This window comes from Sitodiplosis mosellana, unplaced genomic scaffold, assembly GCF_009176505.1.
Source record: "Sitodiplosis mosellana isolate CC-2019 unplaced genomic scaffold, AAFC_SMos_1.0 Smas_scaffold_6166, whole genome shotgun sequence".
NCBI lineage: Eukaryota > Metazoa > Arthropoda > Insecta > Diptera > Cecidomyiidae > Sitodiplosis > Sitodiplosis mosellana.
The window spans coordinates 6,280,992-6,295,643 of NW_022601407.1; the positions used below are offsets into that span (position 1 = coordinate 6,280,992).

The following is a 14,652-nucleotide window of genomic DNA, read 5'->3' on the forward strand; positions in this document are numbered from 1 at the left end:
TGTGCCTGTGCAGAACCGAACGAGCGAGCAACGACGACGACGACGACGACGATGATGATGTTGATGTGATGTATTTGGCTGTGTCGTCGTTTGCCTCTCCGTAGCTCTGCTCACCAGTTGCTTTTATGCCGGTTGTACTTGGCTCGAGAGTCTCTTCAGTCGTGAAAAGACTCTTCTGTGAAAAACATCTACCTAATAAATACTGAGATTGATAAAGCGAAACAGAAGAAGAAAAAAATTTACCCGAAGAAGAAGCGCTCACCGCTCACACACACACACACACACACACGCACATACGCACACACAGACAAACACTACCCGAAGAAGAACTCAACGCACACTCAATATCAGTGAGTGAGATAGGAGAGCACACACCACCTCAATAACAGCAACAAACGGCAGCAGCCGCCGCCGAAGGAAAAAAAAGCAACAGAATGACGACTCAAGAGGTGACTCTGAGTGGATAAAACAAAATACATGAAGTCACAAACGAATTACGCATAGTACCGCAAGCACAAAAACACACATATCGCGCACCACAGTTACGAGAGTGACGAGATTTTTTTGTGCGATTCGCATCCCAACAACATTCGCCTTGCCAAAGGATTAAAACGAATTTTTGTAAAGAAGAAAACGAATAAATCTGACGATTGTTTAAACAAGAGATTATCGAGAGAAGTAGACATTAAATACGATTAAATGAGTGTAAAATCATAAATTCCGTCTAATTATTAGTATTTCAAGTTCATTTTGCGAGAAAAAAAAAGACACGCTATCATTTGAACGGAATTAATTGCAGCACCACTTGTGTGTGCCGACACACACACTATCGATATTCGCGAAGCTAGAAGAGAATTCAAAATAAAGCAAATTGCAGTTCAGTGATAAGCGCAACGGAAAAATTGTAAAATAAATAAAACGGTTGCCGCCCCAGTGCACCAGCAATCGCACAGTGTGAACGAAATTCGTTCAAACTGAAGTGGGTTATCAAATAGAGTTCCGTGGGAAAATGAGGTTTGGAACACAGGCCTTGAAAATTAAAATTTTTTTACGTAAAAATTGATTTCGAAACGTGAATTTAATAAAATTAACTGACAAATCGTAAAACAACAACAACCAAATCGTCAAACTTCAGAGACATAAACAGTTTCGAAATAGGCAATGAAATAAAAAAACGATCAAAAGCGACAAAGATCAAGAAAAAAAAACTACGAAAAAGAAAAGAAAAATCGATAATTTGTTATCTCTTTTTTTCGGTGGAAGTGTATAAATATGATCGTTTGATTAGTCGCCTGAGTATATATCGGCTAAAGAATCCGGTTCGATTAAATTTGCATATTTACACGAAATACTGAAGTAAAAAAAACGCTCATCGATTTAAACAGTTTGTTTTATTGTAACAGAGCACGATCAGCACGTCACTGGCGACTCAAAACGCCTGAAATGACTCACAAATCTAATGAATTTTCGCTTATTGTCATTATATATTTATAAACTTTTTTTTTCCTCTGCTCTTACAACGATTATTATTTGTTGATTAAACGAGAAAAAAAAGAACGATTGCGAATTATAAAGATCGAAATTAAGAAGTGACAACAACGGGCAGTATCATCAACGGTTCTACGAACGATCGATCGACTGGATGCAGATTAAGTGTATGGGAATCCCACGTGTATGTTTTGCTCTTACACGCTCTATCAGAAATAAATATAACAGAGAGGAGAAGAAAAAAAAGCGTCAGAAACTATAAATAAAAATTACTTGTTGTTCGCGCTCGCTCGCTTATTCACTCTCTTTCCGCCGCGAAATCGTTATTGTTCTTCCAGAAGAAAAAAACACACAGTGATGATTATATTTGTTATTTTTCTGTTTCATTCGGTTGCGTTGATAGTTTGAGAGGAGCGAGTCAAAAGATGACATAGACACAATATCCAAATGCAAAACATATTGAGGCTAGTACACGAAAAAAAAGTATAATAGAAACAACCATTCGCTGATTTGATTTGATATTCGCAAAGTGCTTGTGCAATAAACTTGAGATCAATTGAGAGGCAGCAACGAACAACGACGACGACGACGACAACGAACAAACAAAAAACAAACGAACACGAAGCGAGAAACTCTTGTTAGATGCACACGAAGAACAGGGAAAAGTGACGGTTTATACTTTTTTGTGCTTTTTTTTCATTCATTTTGAGCGCATGTGCACACACATCAAAATCCATAAAATAATTAACATAGCTAACCTTTGATCAGGAATCATTTTTCTGTGCGAGCGCGCGCACGGCGATTGCTGCTTCGATCGGCTGATATTCTGTGTGTGTATGCTAGTGCGCGTCCTCAGCTCACGCGCGCGCACACGCGCTTGATTCCGTTTTGACTGTTTGGTGGATATATATTCGGATTGGGATATTGGCTGCATTGCCTTCTCTCTGTCTCTCCCCCGGTGTATTCACTCTCGACACACATTCAATTATTAACACAATTTTTTCTCCGTTGTGTTCACGTGTACTTGTGTATAAACATTAATTCGCTTGTTCTCTCTCACTTCGTTTTTTTTTTCTCTCTCTCAATATTTTGTTTAATGTTTTTAATGAACAAGTTAATCAAGCAACAAACACACGCTGGTGCCAGTGCATGTGAACGGTCAAAGTAATAAAACCAACGAATATTATTGAGCATCGATCGGGTGAAACGAGAAACAACAACGACGACGACGACGACGTAAAAAAAACGGAACGAAAACTACTCACTCAGTCGCAGAGAATGCGAAAAAAAATGGTTATTATGGAATATTGTGAATTATTTGACGAAAGACGAAATAAAACGGTATGATTGTACTGTAAATTGAAAACTGCATGCAGCACATCGACACATCAACAATGGCATTAATTGCATCTTTTTATAATACGTTCATTTCGTTTGGTGCATCGCATTCAGCGTTGGTTTGCGCAAAAAAAATTCCGCATTGAAAAACAAAAAAAAGAGAGAGAATTTCAGTTTGAGAGTGATGATAATTAACATCATCAGCCCAAACTAACGAAGACAGGGACAAAAACGACGGCACACAGACTGAAATTTCCAGAGAAGACACACACACAGCGAACTGAAATAAAAAGCACAACTTTAACGTGAACCTCAACGCTGTGACACGAAAAGACAAAAGCAGCAGGCGGTGGCACTGGGTCGATAATTGAATTAAATTACGTGCAAAAGCAAATGCAATCAATATCACAAGAAAGGCAACGCCGAGAGAAGGAACAGAAAAATTGAACGGGGACAAAAAAAATTTATTGAAATAAAATTTAAACGCGAACAACCAGAGCCTCCAACGAATTCGAAGGCGCAAGCGATATAGAGGGAGAAAGAGAGAGAGAGAGAGAGTATTAAAAAAACGATATGGTATGATTCGTTTTGCATTGAACACGCAGTGCTGTGAATTGATGCGACGTCAACACCAACGACAACAACTCACTCACCGGGAGAATAAGAAGACGATACGACTTTGTAGTTTGTTACTGTTGTTTTTTTCTTTAATTAAGCGCATTTTCGGGTCAAGTCATGTTTCATTTCGGTTCATGAATTGTGATTGCACCACACACACTAAATAAAATTGCGCCACCACACATCGGAACACTTTGTACAGAGTAATAGTCAACAGCAACAGGCAACAATCATCACCAAGAGACTGTTTTAATTTCGAACCAATCTGATATCTCCCACACTTATTAACAAAACACAATTTTTTTTTTTGCTGCTTCAATTTAAATGATATTAAAGTGCATCAGTCGCGCGCGAATTTGTGATGCGAAAGTGAATACGTGAACACGACACTGTGAAAAGAATCGAAACTGATCATTTTTGAACAGACGACGTGCTCGACGATCTTTTTCTTTCTCAAGTCCGAACAGACAAAAAAAGAGCATTTCAAAGAAGAGGAAGAAAAAAAAACAAACGAAATTGTCGATGCCGAGCCGAAAAGGAAAGAAAAGTCAATTTGTATTAGTGTTTATTTGCGATTTTTATGTGAGTGTACACTTTTAAGGTGATTCATTTTTTTACGAGCAAAAAACAACGAACAATAAACAACTTCATGCCATTCGTGCTTTTTTTTTTATCATAAAAGCCGTATCAATCCGCCAATTGATACATCTTGTGCATATATGATAATCGAGCGAGAATCAAAACAACGAATAAAAAAGAAACAAGAAGAAGAAGAAGTAGAAGGAGAAAAAATCGTACGTGGTGATTCCATTGATTGATGTGCAATTTAGATCGAAAAACAAAAGCATCTTCATTCCATCAGTGTGAAATATATAAAATAAAACAATAACCGCAGTACAGTTTTATCTTCAGCCGAAATTCAGCGCCTGTGATCACTCACCAACAATTTTGTAACTACGTACACACACCAATCGACATTCAACAATCGGATAATTCGATAAGCAACACTTTCGGAACACTTTTCGGCCGTTATTTTCATTTCCCCGAGCACAACGCAACAACAACCAACCAAGGTAGCTATTTTGAACCGTTTTTTTTTCTTTCTTTCTTTCGTTCGTATTATATTTTGATCATAAAAATACTTCATTTTTATGGAATTTCCAAGCGAACACAGATCGAGAAACGATTTTTTTTGCAGCAGGCACTTTTTTCTTTGAACGAAATTTAACACTTATCTTTGGAGATTTTGATATCATCAGCGTTGATTTGACTTCTTTTTTAATCACGGAAATGACTTCTTTATTCGCGTTAATTTTTAAAAAATTTGAAGATTTTAATCGAGAGAAAAGTGATTCTTCCAGAAAAAACATATTTTTTGGGATCCGTTTCCATGACAAAAATATTTTTTAATTTAAAAAAAAATTGTTTTACCTGGAGATTTGGTTCGAATTTAACGAATTTCTTGAAAAAAAAGCGTAAATTTTTTTTTCGCATGAATTCATCGAATTTTATCCAAATTATTCTAAAAATGTCTTTTCCTAGATCCATAAAGAGTTTTTTTTTCTTCCAATTCGTAATTTCATAGGAAGACGAAGAAGTGAAATAGAAGAAACGCGTTCGTTTCAAGGAAAAGTGTCTGCTCCAAGAGTTTTATCTTCGGTAAACGGAAATTAGGATCATTTCGTCTTTTTTTTCTTGTTTGTGTAAACTTTATTGTTCTGTTCCTTCTATTCGAAATTGGTTCCGTTTCATGTTTCCAATTGAAGTCTTTCTGTGTTTGTTTGGATGGCATCCATTGGATGCAATTCACCGTTGAGTGTACACAATGATTCGCAGCAAATCCAAACAAATCAATTCAAGTTACAAGCTAATTATTATCGTTCGACGCATAAGCTTGCCCTCTCTCTTCCTCTCTGTCTATCCTGCCCTTTCTATGTGTCGTTTGTTGTTTTAATTCTATTTTGTTTACTGTTGTGAGCTTCAATTACTCTGGTCTATCAAACGGTTCAATGGTTTTTGATTAAATTGCAGTTTCGAATGTTGAACAAATCCAGTTAGATTAATGAAGTGATCATTGAATGACTAAAGAAAATTGTTGTTTGAAATTGGATTGAGTTGCGGCTTCGGCGAGAGAACTCGAATGATAATTAGCTAGAGATGATTTGGTCGGCTGCGAAATCGATCCGTCAAAAATTCAATTGAATTTTTTTTTCTCTGTGTTTCTCTTTTGTTCGGTTGTAATCGGGTGCCATAATTAAAAATTAATTTGCCTTTGATTGATTTGTTAGAATTTATGAGTCGAGGCGATGAGTATGTGAACTCCTGGAATTGAATGTGTGTGTGTGTGTGTGTGTGTGAAATTGGCCTAAATTACACTTTGACCTATGCCGAAATATCAATTATCAAAGTGAGCGAAAGAGCAAAGCGGAGTGAATGAAATGGAGCGAAAGAAAATGATTGAATGAAAGACGTAATAAGTAAGTAAGAGAAAGGAACGAGTGTAGCAATGAGAGAATGAGGTAAAAATCAAGTAAAAATTTTAATTGGTTTCTATTTGGGCCGGAGTTAATCTTGTTCGGCAATCGATCATATCAAATGGGTTCCTGTGGACGGATCTTTCTCATTTGGAAATTTTCTTCTCAGTTTTTGTCTCATCGTTTCGCGAATTGAAAAAAAAACTTCCGCGAAAAAAGTGGCCGCCAAACAAAAGAAAAATGGAATGGGAATTTATCGACGTTTTTTTACTCGGTTTTTCTTGGTAACATCGTAGATCGAAGTGTCAGATTTTATGTTTGATGCGATTGTTTATTTCCATTCTTATAGATTTGCGACTGGTTCAATCGATTTTTTCGTTCGGCTTTTGTGTACCAAACGGAGGTTTGTCGAGTGTGGCGCAACGGTGTATTGTGGTAAATATGGAACCATTTCCTTTTCGAATCGATCGGTTGCGGGCCATTCGACTTGTTCTCAATTTTCGCATTTTTACCTTGATTTGCATTTAAATTGGATCATTTATGTCTATTGCATTTGATTCCCGCCAATCGGATCGGTTCGTTGCCCTTCATTTTCATTGATTTACATTGTTTTGTTGTTCTAGTCGAATAGAGCGCAGCCACATTTGAGTCTCTCTCTTTGTTTCTCTCCAGTTATTCTTTTAAGGAGGCCTTTTTTCACAACTATTGCAGCTAAATGTTGTGGTGTTTCTAATTATCTCGATTTGACGATCTTTTCATTTCATTTGGTGACTGTGCCACGGCCTGGCATGGCATTTTGTGCTTGCGCGCCAGTGCACTTCCAAACCAATTCCACAAATCAATAATTAAGTAATAAATTTGCATATTTGCAATAAAAGCGACCGGGATGACGACAACGACAACGACGACGATGCCAGTGCAATACGATGAGAGTCAAGTCTCGAGTCAAGTCACTTCTGATATCGCCTGCTATTTTCCACTTTATTGGTTTTTTGCTAAGTGCTCTCCGTTGTGCGCTGATTTGCTTTTCAATATTTTTCACGGATGCGCGCTTTTTCTGTGTCGATATATTGGGTGTCACAGCATCGCACGCCAGCGCACGTTAGCTTGTTCTATGTCGTCGTCGTTGTTGTTCATTTTTTTGTCATCGTTCTTAATTCGCGGCTCTCATAAAATCGATCGCGACTTTCTTTCGAATTGACGCTCTTCATTTGTTGTTGTTGCTATTACGCGCGCCACACACATTCGAAAATTGTGGTGGCGGTGTGACAATACCATTCGAGGTCTCCCTCACACTCGATAAATTCACGACTGCAACAGTTTTTTTCCCATCTTCTTTCTATTTATTTGTTTGTGATTCCAACAACGGGAATAATAATAATAAAAAACACACTCCAACTATAGAAATATGGATGAAAAATAAACTAAGAGTTAATGTATCATTGGCGTCTATGGAACGGTAACCGAGAGCTACATCTTGAGAGAGAGACAAGAAAAAAAAACGAGCAATAAAAATAATAACTGAAAAGAATTATAGGAAAAGCAAATAGTTGACATTTTCAAACCACTCACCAACTCACACAACCCATAATAAAACAATTGAGATCAACAAATAGCTAACCAGCGCGCGCTCACAAACAGACGATGAAGAGCGCACTTCATGCGCGGGGGGAAAGAAAAAAAAACATACCAATGCGCACCAGAGATGAGCTCTGAAAAATGTCAGAAAATCAAAGTGGATATGCGAACTACACCTAAATGTTGTACAAACCGCACACAGAACTCTTTATTATTAGTTTTTGTTTGTTTGTTGGTTGGTTGGTTTGTATGTGTGTGAAAGATAGACATCGGTTGGTGTGCGCTTTTTTTTCCAGTCGTTTGAAAGGAGAGTGGCTCTCATGTGATGGCTACGTTTTTATTGACTAAATGCACTCATTTTACGTTTTCATTGTTTTGTCGAGTCGCATTCATTCTTCTTTTTCTTTGGAAGTTGTACAGTACGTTCGTCGCTTGAAATTAACTCTGAAATCATCTAATGAACACATTCAGATCTTTTGGAGTTTGCGTTTTTATTCGCTACATTCCATTTTAGAATGAAAATGACGAATGAAGCTATTTCGACTTTTGTGTATTTGAACATATTCCGGTTGAAGTTACACATGGTATAAGTAATGGATGTCTCAAAATTGCAATTATGATCATTTACACAGTTGCATTTTTGTAACAAGGAGCTTTAGAATAGAGTGATTAGCCAATCTTTGGCAAAGATTCGTTGCATGACAAATCCTCGCTACTAAATCAATTAGAAAGTATTTATTTTGACAATATGAAAGTAAACAAATGACAAAATCACAAGCAAATATTTAGAAATTCTATAGCAACAATTTCTGTTACGTTATAAATTATTTCACGCAGCTGCGAATACCTAAAAAATGGGAACCGTTAAAAAAAAACTCACAGACATGTAGATAAGTAAAATTGGTCAGGTAGCAAAAATTGACCTAAAGACGTGAAAATTACCGAACACAAATTCAACGAAAAAGTCAAATATTGTCATAATAGTTCATAATTAGAGATTGTTTCGAACGAGTTCAATGTGAGAGTCACAGTTCTGTCCGATGACAAATGTAACCAATTTGATGGCATTTTTTTTTGTAACAAATGGAAGGTAGAAAAAATAGCGGATTTTTGCATGAATTCCACAAATTTTATGGTAAACACGGCGATTGTTTTGGCAAAAACCGGTGAACCCAAATTTACATTTTTATAAGGGAAATCATTCTGATTTAAACCCCGTAGAAGAAAAATTAGGTGGATTTTAACAATCAATTTGTTGACAAATCTCATTAAACTAACGTATGAATTTAAATGAGACTGGATCATTAAAATCATACCAAAAATAATAATAAACAGTAATAATGGTAAATGTGAAAAAAATGCATCACCTTCGGAAACAAAAACCATCGAATTCACTATAGAATGGTGAAGAGTGCGATTCTCTGATGATTATTGCTGCTATCATTTGTGGTGCGAGCAAAAAAAGAGATGTGTACACATGAAGAATTGGCGCAATTAAATGATGCAATTCTCCTCCGGTTCAATGATTTATTCAATTAGATCGCACGTTCACCGAATGTGTGCATATCATCACCATCATCGTCGACGTCGTCGTTGTTGTTGTTGTTGTTCATGTCGGATATGTGTTGGTTGGCGCGTGAATTCGATGTTGGTTTCAAATTCAGTCTATCATTTTTCTGTTCATAATTGGAAAATTATATTTATTTCTCTATCTCTGTCTCTGAGCACATCAGTTAGCTCGCGGCGATGGCTTAATGTTCACACTCATTTGGATACGTATTATGTGTTTAAGGTCGAAAAAGAGGGAAACAACTGTTCCGTTCACACAAAATTAATTAAAATTGGCACGAAATTGACAATCTACAATACGATACAGTTTGTTTGTTTTTTTTCTTCATTCAATGCGGTCCCTTTTGCTCTACCAAATACACGCGTATGCGATCTCAATAATAAATTACAATCGTAAAGAATCGAGAGAGAGAAAAACACACACACACAACAAGCGAAACGATCAATGATTTCAACCCAAATCGAAATGGACAGAATTGCAAGAAATGCATCGCAATTATAACACAGTGAGCGCGCCGCAATCGACACAAGCACACACACAAACACACCAGCCAACCGGCTAGGCAATATCATACGTTTCAATTAATGTGCGACTCGTTCCATCGAGCTAATGAACGATTCACTTTTCAACGATCACTCGCAAGAGCGCCCATGAATGAGCGAGCGAGCGAGCAAGAGATAGACTCGTTATGGCACCTATTTATATGCAAAAATTGCCATTATGCTATGGAACTGCGGGATTTGAATTCGGTTTTTGCCGGCGAAAAAGTCGTCACTTTATGCAAAACAAGTTCACGAAGAAAAAAAACGATATTGAATAAATGGGGATTGTTTTTTTCTTCATGTTCACATATGAATTGAACTCGACGATTTATTGGGCAAATGCAGAGCCAAAATGTTTTTGCTTTTTGTTTCTGTTCAGTTTGGTTCAAATGCGCGTACACAAAGCAGACCTGAAAGCATAACAAATGCTCATTGTGCCGTTGTTGCTTTGGCTTTTTTCACGTCGTTATTCTCTTGCTGCTGTTGCTGCTTCAAATGCACGCGACGACCTTCAACGTGATGAGTATGCGCTCACTTCTTACACAAAAGTGATAGAATTGAATATTTTGCTTTGTACAATATTTTTTAATAGGTTAAAAATCGTTTCTCATTCTTGTTTTGTCGCATTCGATCTATTCAAGCCAATGGAAAAGCTACGACGGCAGCATACGGTACAGCCCATAACGAAGAAAAAAAAATTTATCATGAAAACAAAAACTCCACTAACGAGAGAGAACAAAGCGCACGAAATGACGAGAGCGAAAAAAAAATCAAACAAATCTAAGCGAATCGATTGATATTCTGAGCTCACTGTAGTAAATGGCGAAAATCCTTCAAAATCGCGTGTTTTTTTCTTCTTCTTCTTCTTCTTCTTTGAGTGGTTATTGCACAAAAACGGCGTATGGTTTTTTTTTTCTTCATCGTCGTCGCTCGTAAAAGAGAGCACACACTTTTGTGTGACGAGAAGAAGAGAAAACAAAAGCAACAACCTCAAAATCCGCCATGTATTGTACCATTTAATCAGCTTATTTGCTTGGCAAATTTACTGGAAATTGTAAATTATTTCGCGTTTTAACTCTTATTTATACGGAAAAATTTCTTCGAAATTGGTTAAAATGACCAGTCGAAAAAAATGCGTGCGATAAAGCGCAGTCCTCCAATGAACAACAACAAGAAGAAAAAAAAGTCGTGTGCGCGCAACGACGACAACACTACACTCACCACGATTACACACGCTAGAAAATGTCTGTATGCGCGAGCTGCAAAAAGAAAACAATATCTTAAGCACTCAATTTATAACGTTTTTCATCGTAATTTTTTTTTTTGCGCTCTCTCTTTCTCTTTCGCTCTGTCTGCCTGTTAAATCCGTGAAAAAAGCACGCGACCGAAGACGCGTCACATGCAAACGAAAATGATTTTTTGTTTCTTCTGTTCGTTTTTTGTTTCCTGAGCAAGACCAGAAACCGAAGATGAAAATATATAAAAAAAAAACAAAATACGCGTAGCGCATCTTTCGAATTGAAAACACGTAAATCACCGCGATTCGAATGACGAGGCAATGAAGATGAGAAACGAAAATACACACGCGGCAGCATCTAAAGGGAAGTGTATGAGAGAGTGGAGTGAAAATATGAAGATGCACCTAAAAAAAACAAAACAGAAAAAAATGACGATGCAAGTGACACCAGGGCCGAGTGAGTGTGAGACAACGGCGCGGCGCAAGAGATACGTTTTAAAACTGCGAGATGGAATTAAGTGGATCATTTGGATGAATATTTGATTTGAATGTGTGTGCGCGCACATAGAAACGAAGTGAGGCCATGAGAGGCGATAACGACATCGCGGCAGTGCAATGCCGATTTGTTAGACGGTTATGTATGCGCTTCACTCGATGTCGGTGACATTGTTGCCCTTTTGCTGATTTCGGAATTTCTCTTTGAGCGCTCGCGCTCGCGCGCGCACACACACACACTGGCTATGGTCGTGGTTCTTGTGAATGCGCGCGCGTACGAGGTGTGTCATTGCTATTCAACTCTATTGCTTTCTCATGCTCACACGAAACCAAACGAAACGACAGAGGAAAAACACACACACACACAGAAAACTATCTCTAATGGAAACGTTGTTGAAACGCTGAAAATGCAGTTGGTGTCAAGATCTTGTTCTTAATCGTACTTTATTTCGCTGGATGTTGTTGCTGCTATTTTTGCCCGATTACCGATTTCATTTTCTCCACACGGCCATGGACGACGGCGACGATGGCGAAAAAAAAAGTTATGTGCTGTTCCGTTTGCACTTGGTGTATGCGAATCGGTAAAACTGGTGCTGTGCGCGCATCTTCAATTTCACCAACAGGAATTTTTTCGATTGATGTCACACTCACAGATTGCGCGCAAGTGCGCACACCAAGCGCGCGCGCTTTTCGCTCATCTTACTCTCAATCCCATGTCATCATTGGTCGACGTATCAACGAACCACAAATATCCAGAAACTCATCATCGGCTCTCGCCTGCACTGCACCTTGTGTGCAGCACTTAGGTTTTTGTGTGTAAGCAGTTAGCAATCGCGCATATACTTTTTTTCTCTTCCAACAACCGAGAAATGAACAAAGTTTCGACGAAAAAAAAAACGGTCGCCATATGAGAGGAGAGAATGAAAAAAAAGAAGAAGCAACAAAACGTCGTAATCGGGTAAATTGTGTGTATATTTGCGTATGGCATTGCAATCACAGAATGCAACAGACTTGAGCGAACGAGCGCATGACTCTGGTATGTGAGAATACAATCTTAGCACCAAATCATCTCTCGCATCGAAGCCGTGCCACTACACAACACACAATAATACTCATATTGTGCGCGAGCGCGATCATCGGCGGCAAATTAAATTGCCGTGACTGATTTATGACTTTGTTCCATTTTTCCACGTTTCTACTCGCTTCAACTCTCTTTTGCCAGAGACTCAAGAACTCGATCGCGCACACAGCTCGACACAAGGAGAAAGAAAGAGAGTCGAGATAGCGCGCGAGCTCACTCGATGTGTGTGCTCGTCTTCAATTTTTATGATGATATTGTTGTTACCTTCCTTTCTTCCTCGTCTGCTCTTTGCACAATTACCTTTTCGTGTTCGTATCATGACCGCCACTTTTATCTCTCTATCTCTATCTCACTCACTCTTATTCTCTTTGCAACCGCACTTGGCACTCTCTTTTGGCACCTATTTCTCTTTCCCTCTCTTTCTTTATCTCTCTCTCTCTCTCAAGAGATGAGCAATTGCTCACTCTCTCTCTCTCATCAGGGATTGTATTTTTCGGCGGATTATTGTTATAATTACGTTATTCCCATTTAAAGCGTTCAACATTGAATATTACGATTTCCGAGTATTACTAAAGTTGACTTGATTCATCGATATCACACCAGAGAGATGTGACGACGAAGAAAAAAAAAGCCCAGCAACGATTGTCGTTGCATTTTTTTCGGTGTTATATTTTCAATCCCCTCAACGTATTTGGGTCTTATGTGTATGTGTGTGTGAAGTGGCAAGACCACTCAACGTACTGGCCCATGTACAATGCCAAATTTATTGTGTGTATTATTAATTTTATTAACCGCTTAACATGAATATGATAAATACTTAAGTGACACACAAAAATCACAGCAACAACAGCATCGGATCGGCCGAGGAAGAGCACTTAAAGTCGATGATTTTAATCAACACACCGAACCCAATAACATGCAACATCCCGACGGAAAAAGGGATCGCTGCGTGTAAATGTCAAAACGCTTAAACTAAATCGACACAACAAAAAAAACCGACCACTTTTCGATTGAAACAAAAAAAAGAACTTCAAAAAGTATTTAGTGGAAAAAAGTCTAAAGGAAAAAAAAGATCAAAAGAAGAGTCGATTATTCAAATGAAAACTGTGTAACGACGAATACTTCATATTCTCCATTGCACAAGCCCTAGATAGCACTTGAATGGATAAAAAGAGCATTGAAGAAAAGGCCATTTGAACAGACAATGTATTGAAAGTGAAATAAAATGCGTTTGTTCAATCGAAATGAAACGATTAAATCCTATCAATTCATGTAATGACAACTAAAATGCACTTTTTTACGCAACTCAATTTGGGTTGAACACTAAAGAAGGGGAACAATACGGTTCTTACCTCTAATCCAGATTCGTTGCCGTGCTCGCATTTAACCATGCGTCAAAAAGTCACAAAACCGATTATTCATATGACTTCAATGTCTTTCTCACACATCGATTCAGTCTCCGTGGTCGTCTTCGTCGTTTTTTCTCGCTTGAAATGATAAATTTGCCGGCGTGTTTTGTTCCGTTAGTGAAGATGAGTAACAGGAAAGTGAAGGAAAAAAACCGAAAAACAAGCCAACATTCAAAGGAAGAGCCAACAGCGTGCAACGCACAATGATGAAATAGAACAGAATGTAACCCCTTTTGGCACACATATATACATTCGTTTAGAAATATGCTTGTCTCGGTTTCCAAAGCGAAATCGATACGAGAAAACATCGTGCGTTCAGCAGCACGCATGCAACGAAAACAAAAGAGAGTGAGTGAAAAAAAAACAACGCAGAGTATAATACACATGAATAAGATTGCTTTTAAGAGATAGCTGAAAGAGCAGCAGCAGCAGCAGCATCATCTTAAAAATTCATGACTTTAAGCACTGCTAAATATCATTTTCGCATTGAGAATGTAATACATTGTAATTGGGAGATGCGCTTGATGCGTTGGTCGTTTTTTTTTTGCTGGTTCCTTCTTCTTCTTCTGTGATTTGTTTTGCATTTCAATGTTCCTTAATTTTGCACAGTCAATTGCCGCTCGTCTTTGTCGTCTTCTTCGTTTTACCAGTCTGTGGCCTTTGTTCCCGAAAAAAAGAAGACGGTTAATAAAAGTGTTTCAAGTGTCGACCATAAGCCACTTAAACGGCGCGTTCATTCAATTTCATTGTGTAACGAAACAGATACAGAGGGTCACCTCACTTGCGTTGTGCATTTGCTCTCGTTATTAGGTGATATTTTTT

General features: G+C 38.0%; 1 protein-coding gene across 2 annotated transcripts in view; it reads left to right on the top strand.

Annotated features, from left to right (window-relative positions):
• Positions 1-147: 147 nt before the first annotated feature.
• LOC129575288 (protein embryonic gonad-like) overlaps positions 148-14,652 on the top strand; it is a 53,330-nt gene continuing 38,825 nt past the window's right edge. Inside the window, exons 1-2 of one of the 2 annotated variants that reach the window (XM_055458570.1) lie at positions 148-4,517; positions 6,268-6,353. The gene's annotated coding sequence lies outside the window, so the exon portion shown is untranslated. The remainder of the gene's footprint in view (positions 4,518-6,267; positions 6,354-14,652) is intronic. The other variant, XM_055458569.1, reaches the window with a different exon arrangement.